At 43.5% G+C, this 10,875-nt stretch overlaps 1 pseudogene; it reads left to right on the forward strand.

Moving 5' to 3' along the window:
• The first annotated feature begins 254 nt into the window (after positions 1–254).
• On the forward strand, positions 255–346 carry LOC127664281 (uncharacterized; annotated as a pseudogene).
• The last annotated feature ends 10,529 nt before the right edge of the window (positions 347–10,875 follow it).

Here is a 10,875-nt window from a genome sequence, read left to right on the forward strand (position 1 = left end):
AAAAAAAAATCCAAAAAACCAAAAAAAAAAAAACAAAAGAAAAAGAAAAAAAATTGATGTTTGAGCCAGGCAGTGATGGTGCACGTCTTTGATCTCAGCATTGGGGAGGCGGAGGCAGGTGGATCTTTGCATTCAAAACCAGTCTGGTGGACAAAGCAAGCCCAGGACATACACAGAGACAATCAAGCAAACAAAGCATTTGGATTGTTGATCTGAATTTCATGGGAAAAAAATTAGATGAAATTTGACTTGAGATCCTTTCTGGTTCATAAAGGTGTTCATGCTATTGCGTGACATGTGCCACCCATAAATCTTGTTACGACATGGGCACATTACCCGTCTGACGTGAAAAAAAAAATTGACTTGAAGTTAGAACAGGATTTCCAATAGTTTCTGAAATACCCCTCTGCTGTTTTGTACTGTTTATGAAAAGTAGCATTCACAGCATTGGCGTTCATATCATCAATCAACTCTGAAAAAGGCCGAGAAAAGTCTGTATCTAGAGTGCCTCGTGGCCATTTAAGATTCGGTAGCTTATCTGGAACTGAGCAAGCAGGTAGTGGAGATGAGGCTCAGCACTTAGGGGCACTTAATGCTCTCACCAATGATGCTAGTTTCCTTCCCAGCAGTTATGTGGTGGCTCACAACAACCTGAAGCACCAGTTCCAGGAGTTCTGACGCCCTCTTCTGGCTCCCAGAGGTATTGCATTCATATGGTGCACATAGACACATGAAGATAAAACACCCATACACATAAAATAAGAATAACTTTGACAAAGGAGCAAAAAACATCCAGTGGAAAAAAGATAGCCTTTTCAACAAATGGTGCTAGTTCAATTGGAGGTCAGCATGCAGAAGAATGAGGATTGATCCATTCTTATCTCCATGTACTAAACTTCACTCCAAGTGGATCAAGGACCTCCATGTAAAACCAGACACACTGAAACTAATAGAAAAGAAACTGGGGAAGACCCTAGAGGACATGGGCATGGGGGAAAAGTTCCTGAACAGATCACCAATAGTTTATGCTCTAAGATCAAGAATTGACAAATGGGACCTCATAAAATTACAAAGTTTCTGTAAGGCAAAGGACACTGTTAAAAGGACAAAATGGCAACCATCAAATTGGGAAAGGATATTCACCAACCCTACATCTGATAAAGGGCTAATATCCAATATATACAAAGAACTCAAGATGTTAGACCCCAGGAAACCAAATAACCCTATTAAAAAATGGGGTACAGATCTAAACAAAGAATTTTCACCTGAAGAAATTCAGATGGCTGAGAGGCACCTTAAGAAGTGCTCAACATCATTAGTCATTAGGGAAATGCAAATCAAAACAACCCTGAGATTTCACCTTATACCAGTCAGAATGGCTGAGGTCAAAAACTCAGGAGACAGCAGGTGTTGGCGAGAAGGTGGAGAAAGAGGAACACTCCTCCACTGCTGGTGGGGCTGTAAGATGGTACAACCACTTTGGAAATCAGTCTGGCGGTTCCTCAGAAAACTGGACATGACACTTCCGAAGGACCCTGCTATACCTCTCCTGGGCATATACCCAAAGGATTCCTCGGCATGCAATAAAGACACATGCTCTATTATGTTCATAGCAGCCTTATTTATAATACCCAGAAGCTGGAAAGAACCCAGATGCCCCTCAAATGAGGAATGGATACAGAAAATGTGGTATATTTACACAATGGAATACTACTCAGCAATTCGAAACAATGAATTCTCAAAATTTTTAGGCAAATAGTTGGATCTGGAAAATAACATCCTAAGTGAGGTAACCCAATCACAAAAGAATACACATGGAATGCAATCTCTGATAAGTGGATATTAATTAGCCCAGAAGCCTTGAATACCCAAGGCACAAATCGCATAACAAATAACTCCCATGAAGAAGTATGGAGAAGGTCCTGATCCTGGAAAGGATTGATCTAGCATTGGAGGGGAATATAAGGACAGAGAAAAAAAGGAGGAAGGTGATTGGAGAATGGATGGAGAGAAGAAGGTTTATGGGACATATGGGGAGGGGGGATCCGGGAAAGGGGAAATCATTTGAAATGTAAACAAAAAATGTAGAAAATAAAAATATTTTAAAAAAATAATAATATAAAGCAAAAAAAAAGAAAAGAAATAATAAAAAAGAAAGCATATATCATTAGTGTATGTCTTAGGGTTTCTATTCCTGCACAAACATCATGACCAAGAAGCAAGTTGGGGAGGAAAGTGTTTATTGAGCTTACACTTCCACATTGCCGTTCATCGCAAAAGGAAGTCAGGACTGGAACTCAAGCAGATCAGGAAGCAGGAGCTGATGCAGAGGCCATGGAGGGATGTTTCTTACTGGCTTGCTTCCCCTGGCTTGCTCAGCCTGCTCTCTTATAGAACCCAAGAGCACCAGCCCAAAGGTGGAACCACCCACAAGGGGCCCTCACCACTTGATCACTAATTGAGAAAATGCCCCACAGCTGGATCTCATGGAGGCACTTCCCCACTGAAACTCCTTTCTCTGTGATAACTCCAGCCTGTGTCAAGTTGACACACGAAACTAGCCAGTACAGTGTATAAATACTCTTTCTTCGTGTGGAACAAAGACTGAAGGTGTGAAGCAGAGACTGAAGGAAAGGCCATCCAGAGACTGCCCCCACCTGGGGATCCATCCCATATACAGTCTCCAAACCTGGACACTATTGCAGATGCTGGGAAGTGCACGCTGACAGGAGTCTGATATGGCTGTCTCCTGAGAGGCTCTGCCAGAGCCTGACAAATACAGAGGCAGATGATCGCAGCCAACCATTGGACTGAGCATGGGATCCCTGATGGAGGAGTTAGAGAAGGGACTGAAGGAGCTGAGGGGTTTGCAGCTCCATTGAGGGAGCAACAGTGTCAACCATCCAGACAGCTCCCCCCACCCAGCTCCCAGGGACTAAACCACCAACCAAAGAGTACACATGGAGGGACCCATGGCTCTGTTGCATATGTGGCAGAGGATGGCCTTGTGGGACGTCAGTGGGAGGAGAGGCCCTTGGGCCTGAGGGGTTTCGATGCCCCAGTGTAGGGGAATGCCGGGTCAGAAGGGTGGGAGTGGGTGGGTGGGTTGGGGAGCACCGTCATAGAGGCAGGAGGAGGAGGGATGGGATAGGGGTTTTAGAAGGGGAGACCTGGAAAGGGGGAAATATCTGAAATGTAAATAAAGAGAATATCCAATAAAGGAAAAAATGCTTTCTTCATCAATAAATGGTAGAATATGCATATCAAGGAATTTTTAAACATTTATTTATTTTTATTTTTATGTGCATTGGTGTTTTGCCTGCATGTACATCTGTGAAGGTGCCAGATGCCCTAGAGTTTAAACTGCAAACAGTTGCAAGCTGCCATGTGGGTACCAAACTTAAACTCAGGTCCTCTGGAAGAACAGTCACCTTAACGGATGAGCCACCTCTCCAGCTCTATCAAGAAAGTTTTTTAAAGAAACTTCTTTATGATTTGTTAGCAGTAAGTGTTTGAGTTGCACACCTATTTTATAGACCTGAGTGCCTGGGTCATATGAAAGTCTCTCGGGTGAAATGAGATTGTGAGTGGACCAAGTTTAAGAGGCCCAATCCCAAATGAGCCCCGTGGAGTGATGCTCGCCTCATGAAGGAGACCGACAAGCACACAGAGCCGTGTTGTCAGTGCTAAACACTGCTAAGGAAGAGTGGTTCTGCTCAAGATCTGTCTAGAACAGGAAGCAAGTTCCCTTGGGATTATAGAAGGCAGGCCCATCTGCAAGGTATTCAAAGGTCATCAACCTGTTTGATATTTAGGGGAAAGATACTGTATCTTTTTGTTGCTATTTATTATATAAAAAAAATCATTTTTGTACTCAGGATGGATTTCAAGCTAAAGTTCTCTTGGAGTTCAGAGTCTCTGTAAGAGACTCCCCAACTTGGATTTGCCAACGTCTACCATTTTTATTTGTTTTTTCCTTGTTGTTTGTCTTTTGGAGGAAGAGGCTTGTGATGTAGACTACACTGGCCTCAAATTCACAGTCCTCCTGCCTCAAGTCTTTAAGATTCTAGGCAAGTGGGTTAATGGCTGCTTTTTTAAGGCTCAGTGAAAAGGGACCCAGGAGCCCCCTGCAGGGCGTAAGCCAGCTGGCCCCTTGGCTCTGTGGATTAAACTGAGATGGAAAGAGAGGCCACAGAGACCTGTGTACAGAAGCCTGCCTCAGGACCTTGGGACAAAGCATGGGGGTCTCTGGGTACCAACAGGACAAGTGACAGAGAGGTTCTAGGATTAAAGGGTAGCGAGGACACAGGCTCCTTGTGGAGCCTCCAAGAGTTCATTTTCATTATGAAATCTGGAGTAAGCTGTGGAAATATACATATGCTTGGGACTGGAAATATAAGTTTGAGCAAACACCTCAGTCAGCAACAAATAATCACACCAATAAAAGTAAGACATACAATAAATATATTCAGGTTTCGGGAACAATAGCCCAGGAACTCTTGATGATCTAAAACAAGATCAGCTGCAAGCTGAGAGAGGAGAGAATGCTGAGAATTCTTCTCTGAGGGAAAGATGTTCTGTCTTTATTCCCTCAGAGGTGTGATGGCGGCCAGGCTGTATCATGGGGACAGAGAGCATAGGAAACAGAAGTCAGGGAAGAAAATAGGCTGATGGTCTTCAGATCAAGAGTGTCTAGTTCCTGGAGCCAGAGGAGGAATAGAGAGGCAGAGGGGTGGACATGTGAGACCTGGGAGCAAGTGGCTCAGACACCAAAAGGGGGGGGCAGATCCAGATGTGTGCAGATATCAGAGGGCCAGGAAAACGGACATGTTGAACTTTAGAGCAAGGAAATAAGAGACTGGGAGGGAGGGAGGGGGAGGGAGGGAGAGAGAGAGAGAGAGAGACAGAGACAGAGAGAGAGAGAGAGAAACAGAGAGAGATGGAGAGACAGACAGACAGACAGACAGACAGACAGAGCTGATTCACCCATCTATGCAGTTTCAGTGCAGAACGCATTACAGGTGGCGATGAGGTGGCCTCACTGGGAAGCTTCGACAGGAAGTGTGGATGAGACACGAGTGGGTGGATGCATGGCAGGGAAGACACAACCCCTGAATGTCTTCCACATACCAAGCATAAGGCAACAATGGGTATGATGTAAAAATAGAAACCTCAGGACCCACACTCAACAGTGTTGTAGTGTATACTTGCAGTGACAGTCCTGAGGGTGAAGACTAGCAGATCCCTTAGTTTCGCTGGTCAGCCAGACTACCGACTATGCTACTTGGAGAGTTCTAAGTCCTGTCTCAGATAAAAGCAAAGTGGGCAGCTGAGGTTCTTCTCTAGCCTACAAATATGTGCAGTTGCGCACATGTGCATGCACACACACACAAACACACATACACACAGATATACACAGACACACACACACACACACACATGAAAAATTAACAATCAAAATAAAATTTATGCCAAACTAAATTTATTTTCTAGGGGGACAAGATAATATAAGCAGAGATGGTACAGTGATCAAAAATGGAATAACTTCCATTTTAAAAACATAAGAATTATGCTAGGCAGAGATAGCCTAGCCTTTAACTTCAGCACACAGGAGGCAGAAGCAGGCAGATCTCTATGAGTTAGTTGCCAGCACAGTCTACATAGAGTTCCAGGACAGCCAGGGATACATAATAAGACCCTCTTTTAAACATAAAAACAAACAAAAAATGGAGAGCAATAGAAGCTACAGGTGGACATATAAGGCCAGCCTCCAGGTTACACATACACATGAACACATGAACAGTAAAATTACAGAAAAGAGCAGGAGGAGGGGGGATGGGATGGGGGATTTCAGAAGGGTAATGCAGAAACGGGGTACCATTTGAAATGTAAATAAAGTAAATAGCTAATAAAAAATGATGAAAAACAGCATAAAGTGAGAAGTACCATTTATAATAGAAGTATATTTCACAGTGACTAAAGCCAAAATTATGATTATAGAATTTCATTTATATATATATATATATATATATATATATATATATATATATATATATATCTTAACAGCTTCAAAAGATCTGAAGTAAATTAGCAGCAGAAGTAAAGACATAGACAAAGCTGTAGTTAGCACCAAGGGATTAAGTGTGTATGCATAGTAAAGTATAAGAGATCTAACAGATATATTCTTCTACAGAAATAAAAAGGACTACATCCCAATTTAAAATAAAACAAAACAGAGAAGAGAGATACACTGTAGCACACACATAGCTAATGTGGAAAGGAATTATCCTAGCAACTGAAGGACTGTCCAATGCTGCCTGGAATGGACACCCTAAAGAAAGAGAAAGACCTCAGACCTTAGAATCAGAAAAGCCTTTGTTTCCCTTAGAACTGTTCCAGACTGAAAAAGAAGCAAATCACATGACAGCTAAACGAATCTTGTATTTCTAGAATTCTGTTCCAAAAATCAAAAAGACATCCCTACAACAGTTGTTGGTCAGATCTGTGAGTACAGCTTTAAGCCACCATTGAGTTGGTGTCAATACTGACTTTGTGCTCACTTAGTGGAGATGGAGGGAAACTATCGATCTACCATCTCTCTACCTATCTCAGGATACTCTCTGTGAACCTACAGCTTCAGGCATGCTTTGTTCCCAGTTCTGCATTTGATATCACAAAGCTATTTCAAATTTAATTTATATCTCTTAAATTACAATGTAGACTTAGCCTGCTTACTTAGCATTATATTACTCAGCAGTATATTAGAATATTAAAATGCCTATATTATATCTAAGCTTCAGAAATGACCCTACTGTGGTCAGGATACACAAAAGTTATATTTCTGAACTTCTAGGACACTAGAAGTTCCTCTGGAAACAAAACTGCTTTCTTGCTCTCTCTCTCTCTCTCTCTCTCTCTCTCTCTCTCTTTCTCTCTCTCTCTCTCTCTTCTTTTGGTACTATTCCTGAGACTTCTCTATACACTTCCGCTGTATCAAAATAAGTCACTTAAATGTAAACAGAAAGCTTACAAACATGGGCTCACCTGTAATCTTACAAATTGTGAGCTCTTGTTCCTACTTTTTCATAACACTGAATCTTTGGAGAAATGATTCCTAAAACCATATGTGTGCATGCATGCGCACACACACACACACACACACACATACACACACACACACGCACATGCACACACACAAGCACATATAACATAACCAAGCTATTTCAAATCTAAATTTATATCTCTTAAATTACAATGTTGACTTAGCCTGATTACTTAGATATAATGTAGACATTTGAATATTCAGCAGTATATTCAGAAATAACCCTACTGTGGTCAGGATACACATAAGTTATATTTCTGAACTTCTAGGGCACCAGGGACTGAAAGAGGCCAAGGGAATATTATTGAAGAAACAATTCCTTGTTTGGGTCTTCTTCAAGAATTGGAACAATAAAGTTAGAAACTAAATGTGCTGGGCTCTGCGATGCTAGCTTACTTCCTGCTCCCCTGGGGCCTGTCTGTCCCATCACATGAGTGTGGACTGCCAGCCCAGACTCCATGTGGTAGTTATCAGCTCATCGCTACTGAGGATCTACCCCGTCTCAGAGAGAAGCTTATTTAAAGAAAGGGAATAGCTTGGGCAAGAATACTCAGTCTCAGACCACCTGGGCAAGACCCCGAGGCTCCACAGGAAAAACAGCTTTGGGCTGAGAAACAAGGCCTACTGCTGTGCCTATGCTTTCAAGAATTGAGGAAGAAGAGGTGAGCAGTGTACACCAATCAAAGGGTCTTTTTGTTTTCCTCCCTCCTTCCCTTCCTGTCTCCCTCCCTTCCTTCCCCTCTGTCTCCCTCCCTCCCTTCCTTCTTCCTTCAATGGCAGTTTGTACCCAGGCTTTAGCTGAGCTCACAGATCCCCACTCTTATGGACTGCAGCCCTCTGAAACTATGAATCAAAATAAACATTCACCCTCCTTAAGCTGTTTCTGCCCAATGCTTTGTTACTATAATTGGGCACACAACTTAGTGATGAATCTTTGCAACTTCCTTCAAAGCTCTGGAATTGAAGGACAGTGTAGACCAAAAGAAGCCCTCACAAGCAGGTCATCTGTTTCCCAGATCTCTGTAAGTCCCTCAGTAGATCTGTGGCTTCCTTCTCTTAACACGCCTTCCCCCAGTGCCTCTTCACTACCATAAATACAATTTTAAACTTTGGCTATATGCTAGGCATGGTGTTTTATGCCTGTAATCCCAGCACTTCAGAAACAAAGGCAGAGGCAGTCAGATCTCTGTAAATCTGAGACCAGTCTGGTCTAGATAGTGAGTTCCAGGCCAAGCAAGGCTGCATAGTAAGACTGTCTCAAAACAATTAATTAACTAACTAACTAACTAACTAACTAACTAACTAAAATTTCAATTGTGTTTTAAAATAACAAAAATAAAATTTTGATTGTCTAGTGACCTGACCCACTAGGACACTTTGCCTCCCACTGTCTCTAGCATCCCTGTGTCTTGGGCCCCTGGGACGCTGTACACACACAGCCTTTTATCCACTTTCCTTGCGATCACATTGATACCACCACTTGATACACATTTGCCTCCCTCAGTCCTTCTCTCCTCTTTGAAGCTGTCAGTTAGAAACTCAGGCATCTTATCTTCCTCAGGCCCTGACCCCTTCCTGGACCCCTGATCTATTGGGTGCTCTGCTTGCTTCTGTTCAAGGGACTCACAACATACTGAATGGCTGCCACCAGCCAGTCAGAACAGGAACTCAAAATTTGCACTGAATACATACTGAAACAAAATTTATTCTAAACAGGAACCCAAAAAGACCACCATCACTACCACCACCACCTGTTCTAGTGGGGCCATCAACAGTGAACTGAAATCTAAGACTGAGCTCCCTGATAACCTTTCCTCTTAACAAGCTAGTGGGTGTGGCTATTTTAAATGACACTGTGAGAGAAACTGACTAAAGTCATATGTTGGGGCCTGACTCTTCCTCCTGGATAGAGCATACCCAAAGCAGAGATTCAGACTCTTCTCAGGACCCTTGAAGCCAATAAGAGTACGCACGGCAGTGTTGCCAAGCACCAGCTCTAGGTTCAGCCTACCTGACCTAAAAGGCCCAACTTCCTGACCACGCCTTGTTTCCAAGCAACTACTACTTTACATCCAAAACCAAGAGGTAGAATAAGTGGCCTTTCCTTAGATTAAAAAACAGATATCTAAGGAGATCACTGGCATCTGGCATCGGAGGAGACCAAAGGCAACATGAGGCATAGCATCTAGGTGGACTGCAGGGTTGAGACTCTTGGGCAGAGTGGATAAGGCTGAAGCAAAGGACAGCCCAGCACTGCTGGGCAAGGAAAGAGCCCCATAGATTCCCAGGGACAGGCCAGAGCACAGCTTTCCTTTATTCCACTTTACATAGACAATCAAATTTAGCAATGTGCTATTGCAACAAGGTAATGGCTACGCAGAACAAGAAGGATCAAAGCTGGCAGATGGATACATTTCAAACACTTGATACCAAAAAAGCAAGAAGCTACCACACAATGAGGTGTAAAGAAGAGAGAAAGTGAGCCGCCCAGTAAAAGAAGATGGAGGTGCATCTGACAGTCATCCAACCAGACTCCAGGGTTGTCTAATCTAAAAAGCACTCCAGTGGAGTGTTGAGGATTCCAGCCTTGCCTAACAAGTAAGGTGGACACCACATGTCCAAAGGGACATAATAGGTGGCAATTGGGGTGTCCTGTCAAGTCTAAAGCATCCATGCTTCTGGAATTAGCCAGGGCTGCCACAGGGTCCCCTGATGTAGAAGAGACCTGGAGGTAGCCTACCCCATCTCTATCAAGTAAACAACTCAGTCAAAATCTTCCTCAGAACAACATTCAACCTTTCCTCCCAAGCAAAATGAAAAGAATAATAATCATGCCAAAGGCAAATGGGAGAGGTATTGTGGAGAACCATTCCTGGGATCTTGGGGTGGGCTGGGGGGATGGTATTGTTTTCTTAAAGGCCCACGCACTGCAGAGATCACGCTGCAGGCTGCAGGGAGCACACAGTGAGCCTGAAAGGCTACAAGACACTTTCCACTTCCTGCTCATCCTCCTGTCACCAGGATGTGGATGGGGTGAGGAAGATGAGAGACTTCCTGCAGCCGTGGCTCAGAGGCTGGGCTGCCCTATTCTGGAGGAGGCTCTGTCCAGCAGAGCAGGGAGGAGGAAATCTCGCTTCCTCTTTTCAGTCACACAAGAGGTGGTACAGAGGGGCGTGGGAAGTCAGTTCATTGTTGTTGACGCCGTAGCCAGGCTTCTTAAATCAGCCCTCTAATTATGTTCAGATAGAGAGCGAGTGAGGAAAGTTTCCTCAATTTCGAGGGCCTGTCACTGGCTCAGAGTGGGTACCGGTAGGTTATATTGGTTACAATATCCAGAAATGGGTGAACCCAGAGACCATTGCCCTCCCCCAACCACAGGCTAATGACACCTCCCTCACACACTAAGCTGTATGCACTGCCAAAAAAACATCAGAGAAAAAGAAAATCAAGTTTGGAGAACCTGCTCTCTGTAACTCATATAGGGCCATTCGACATGTGCGGGAGGGGCCTGGGGAAGGAAGGCATTTGGGAACCATTGTTCACATAGAAAAAAACCACTCACACTATAAACAGCAAATGGCCTGGGTAATGTAGTTGCCCAAGATCCTGTTGAAAAGTTTTACTCATTACTCTTGTTATTGTTATTATCGGAGACATTCCCTCCTACACATCCTTCCTTGCTCCTGGCAGGAGACGAGTCTTGATCAAAAGCAAAGAATATCCAATCTCCCCTTCCAATTACTAAGAACCAGAGCGAAAGTAGGCTGCCAAGG

This window comes from Apodemus sylvaticus, chromosome 13 (genome assembly GCF_947179515.1).
Source record: "Apodemus sylvaticus chromosome 13, mApoSyl1.1, whole genome shotgun sequence".
Lineage (NCBI taxonomy): Eukaryota > Metazoa > Chordata > Mammalia > Rodentia > Muridae > Apodemus > Apodemus sylvaticus.